The sequence below is a fragment of the Otolemur garnettii genome, unplaced genomic scaffold, assembly GCF_000181295.1.
Source record: "Otolemur garnettii isolate 467f Iridium unplaced genomic scaffold, OtoGar3 scaffold00013, whole genome shotgun sequence".
NCBI classification, from domain to species: domain Eukaryota; kingdom Metazoa; phylum Chordata; class Mammalia; order Primates; family Galagidae; genus Otolemur; species Otolemur garnettii.
The window spans coordinates 13885390-13889830 of record NW_003852408.1 but is presented as its reverse complement, the minus strand read 5'-3'; the positions used below and the strand labels follow the sequence as shown (position 1 = coordinate 13889830).

At 44.1% G+C, this 4441-nt stretch overlaps 1 protein-coding gene and 1 pseudogene across 3 annotated transcripts in view; both read right to left on the bottom strand.

The window, feature by feature from the left end:
- USP37 (ubiquitin specific peptidase 37) overlaps positions 1-4441 on the bottom strand; it is a 111087-nt gene that overhangs the window by 45807 nt on the left and 60839 nt on the right. The window lies entirely within an intron of this gene.
- LOC105886511 lies at positions 2930-3962 on the bottom strand (annotated as a pseudogene). Its single transcript, XR_001161052.2, has one exon. The product of XR_001161052.2 is annotated as a nuclear distribution protein nudE homolog 1 pseudogene (transcript).

The window sequence follows — 4441 nt, the reverse complement described above, 5'->3', positions numbered from 1 at the left end:
TTTCTTAGATCACTGTTTTCAATACTAGTTCTGTCTCAATGTTTTGACTTTCTTGTTTAGGAACTCTAAGTATATATAACATGAGACATTCCTTGCCTTTTTTCCATTTCAACCTTAGTAGAACCTCCATAGTTGACTACCTTCCTACATTGACCACCTCCTCAAGCTGACCTAATTTCACAGACCAGACATGCACCACACATACATATTAGTATAGTAGGCCTATTTCCTTATGTTGACCACATCTGTATGTTAACCAGTTTGTTACAGTAACTTAGGTAGTCAACTTACAAAGGTGCTATTTGATCTTTTCCCTTCTTTTTTCATAGTTGTTTTTCTGCTTTCCTTCAAGTCCCATTATTAAATTTTCACTTGAGTTTATTTTCTCTTGGGCATCTTTAATGTAGACTTCATTTTTTATATGATGATGTCTTTCTTCTTCTCTACCTTTTCTGAATTCAAGCAATTGTCATTTAATTTTTTCCCATGTGGCCATTTTAAATTTTTGCCTGAATTCTTGATTTATAATAATGTTTTCATATTTCTAAATGGCCGTTTCAGGATATCTAATTCCATTTCAAGTTTATTCCATGGTTACTTCTAGGGGGTTGAATTTTCATTGGCTAAAATATTTTGATTCTTTTTTTTTTTATAGTTCTGTAAAAAAGTGACCTACTTTTTAATATTTCTTTTAATTTTGTGAATACAGTCCAAATTAATCACTCACTCTTCTGTTAGTTTAGTAAAGTATCTCTTCTTTAATGGATTATCACAGTGAAAAGGGAGAAATAGGGTTTAGCATGCTTTATTTCCATTTCATTCTGGGAAAATTCTTGTCTTCTCTTGTTTGTAAACCAAGTTTCCAGATTTGGTTGATTACCTTATAAGAAATTATTCTTTGAGGCAGTTATATCTGGGACCACCCACTTTCAAGGCTTTTCCCTATAACAAGAGCTGCAAACTACCAAGATCCACACCAGCATTTAGTATTTTGGTACTAAGTATTTGCTTTTCTTTTTCTGGGAGTGATATTTTTCAGTGTTTCATGTATGTCTTCCACTCCTTTATATTCCTTTCATGGAATCTCTTAAACCTCTTGTTGCCACCTCTTGGTATGCATCCACAGGCTTAAGTAGCAGAAAAGAAGAAGACTGCAGGAATCTGGGTTGCTTCTCTACTTAAGAAGATAATTTAAAGGTGATGATATTCTTTGTCTACTAGTTGATTTTGAAAAATCTTATGTTAGTCTATTTCTTTTTTTTTTTTTTTTGAGACAGAGCCTCAAGCTGTCCCCCTGGGTAGAGTGCTGTCCCCCTGGGTAGAGTGCCATGGCATTACAGCTCACAGCAACCTCCAACTCCTGGGCTCAAGCGAGTCTCCTGCCTCTGCCTCCCAAGTAGCTGGGACCACAGGCGCCCGCCACAACGCCCGGCCATTTCTTTTTTGGTTGCAGCCGTCATTGTTGTTTGGCGGGTCCGGGCTGGGGATTCGAACCCACCACCTTAGGTGTACGTGGCTGGCGCCTTAGCAGGTTGAGCCACAGGCGCTGAGCCAACATTAACATAACTTTTTAAATATAAACTTTATGTTTTTTGTTTGTTTTCTGGAAAATTTGTGAGGTACACAGGAATTACATAGCATCCATTATCCTCTAGACCTGGTAGTTTCGGGGGTTTTTTTGTTTGTTTCTCTTGATTTTATTGTTCTTTTAAAAAAATATAAGTACATCTTTTACCAAGACGGGTTAGAATGTGTCTAGGGCACAGAACCCACGGCTGCAGCTCACTTCTCTGCTGACTTTCAGTAGCACGTGAAATTTTTGCTGTTCTCTCAGAAAATAATTGAGTAATAACAAAATGTAGGCCATTAAGCCTTCCGCATGCTCCTGAAATGAGCGAGTGCTTTTACTTGCATCTGAAAGTGTGGGACGGCAGCTCCTGACAAGGAGTGACGAGCAGACACACCGACACGCTGCTGTGCTTTTGAAATCCCGTGTTGGTTTGACGTGAAAGCTTCCAACAAAAAGCTTGTGTTTTAATCTCACTTGAAGGTCACCTGCTTGCTTCATTATGGCTTTGAATGAAGTCCTGCTATTAGGGACTGCATTACCAAAGCGACTCTACCCCAAAGACCTCCAGGGTCCAGGAGTAGAAGTCATCCCCACGCCAGGGCAGGGGACTTGGGAAAACTAATGGTTAGGATTTACCTAAAGGGGACGGAGATTTCCCACAGCCCCTGGCTGACCTGAAAATTACTGTGAAATTCGAATACCTCTAAAAACCTCAAAGAGAGGTAAATTAAAAAGACTCAGAGGTACACTCCCACAATTTAAAAAAAGGCACGTGCCCATTCTGTTCTCCACTCCTAGACCTGATTTTGGTAAGCCATAAAGCATCGGGAGATTTTGTTCTGGAAGATGATTCCAGCTGACTGGGGATGGGGGTGGGAGCCTCTGAGGCAGGACATTGAAAACACCTCTGGAGGCTGTTCAGGACTCCTGGGTTAGCTCAGCATGAGGGGGCTGCCTCGCCACCCATCCCTGAGAGCCCCTCCTAGAGGGCCCTGTCTGGCCCTCTTAGCAATGAGCACACCAACAGTGAGGCCGGGAATGATGACACATTTCACAGGGGCAAACAAACCCCAGGGGCCACAGCTGATGACGGCCTCAGTCATTAGCTTGGGCCACAAAGCGAACTATGGTGACTGCTGGCTCTCACATCTCAAACTAACTTAAAAAAAAAAATAACAACTTGGTTATATAAAGAGGGGAAGGAAGGTAACAACTCCTACACAAACACCAGGGGCTTCAGCTTCCGCGGTTTTCCTAAAGCAACATCTTGACTACACCCTGGGCTGATGGCAGCGATGGTGAGGATGTATGTGAAGGCAGCTTCCCAAATTCCAGGCGTTTTCTCAACCACACAATGTCTCAATTTTCTCTCCCTTTATCCCCCAAAGGCACACTGGTGCTGTTTGGCCGTCTGTCACCGCTGTCCCTGTTCTTGTTCGCCCGCCCTGAGGCTGGGCCACCTGTTCGGTTTGGGGACTGATCATACACGAAGTTCCAGCAGGATGCAAGCTTGGACTCCAGTGCCCCCACTTTCCGCAGCAGGTCTCCCACAATGTTGAGGGCTGATATCCGGGCTGCAGGTGTGAGGGGGGTCCCTCCCATGGAGTCGTCCAGGCCACGTCTGAAGGTCCCTGGTGTGTTTAAACTGGAGCTGGGTGCTCGATGAGTGATGGGAGTGGAGGGTATGGAGCCAGTGGCCTGCACAGCTATGTCTGTTCTTTCAGCTTCCACTGAGCTGGGCAAGGGCGTCCTGGGTTTCTCCTGCTTCTGTTGTACGGCCAATTCCTGGCGCAAATCTCTGGCTTCATCCTTCAGTCTCTGAACGGATTCAAGGAGATTCTCCTTCTCGTCAAGTTCACTTTCCAGGAAGGCATTTCTTTCAATGGCTTGATTCAAGCGCTGCTCAAAGTCTTCCAGAGACATGATCGTGGCTCGCTTGGCTCCTTCCAAGTCGTCATTGGCTTGCTCCAGCTCTCTGATGTATTTCTGCAATTGGTCTTTGATGGCTTTGGTCTGTGCAAGATCGTCCTCCAAGGCTGAGATCTGCCGGTAGCCTTCGGAATGCTGCATTTCCAACTTCTCCTTGATAGTTTCCAGCTCCATGCGAAGGCGGTTATTTTCTGACAGGAGGTCTCTGTTCCTGGTTTCGATTTGTTGCAGCTGTGTCTCCAATTCAGCTTCATATTCTCGGCTTCCCTCCTGGAATTCACGGAGTTCCTCTTGCGTATTCTCTGCCCTCTGCTTGTAGGTCATTGCCAGATCTTTCCAATAGTTAGCTTCTTCCTCCTCAGAGCTGAAGGTCTTTCCCGAGTCTTCCATCATGAAAACAAGGGAAGAGATTGATCACTCTTCTCGCGGCATGGTGTCGGGCTAGGGCAGCGAGGACTAGGCTGTGGCGCCTTTTGTTTTTTTTTTTTTTTAAAGAGTCCTAAGTACTTACACCACTGGACATACTATATTCTAATTCCTGAAGGAAGTTTGAAAAAAAAGGAAAGATGTATTTCTAGAGATGAGTATAGGCACTATACAGAAATGAAGGAAACAGTGAAGGAGCCTGGAGCACTGAGGGTGGGCAACTTATGAGGCTGTCAAGAAAATCTAAAGGAGGGGAGTAATGAGGAAGGATGTGTTGAGGTTGGCAATCCATCAAGGACAGTAACTACCATGGCTTCCAGTGCTTTGGCCAAACCTCAGATGGCTGGCCTCTTGGCCAGGCACTTGTGTATTCATATTGTTAGAGCATTTGTTGTATCCCTGGGGGTTGCAATTTTCTATAAATTTGCTGTGGCTGAAGGAAGAAAGAAGGCATATGCAGATTTCTACAGAAATTATGATTCTATGAAAGATTTTGAGGAGATGAGGAAGGCTGGT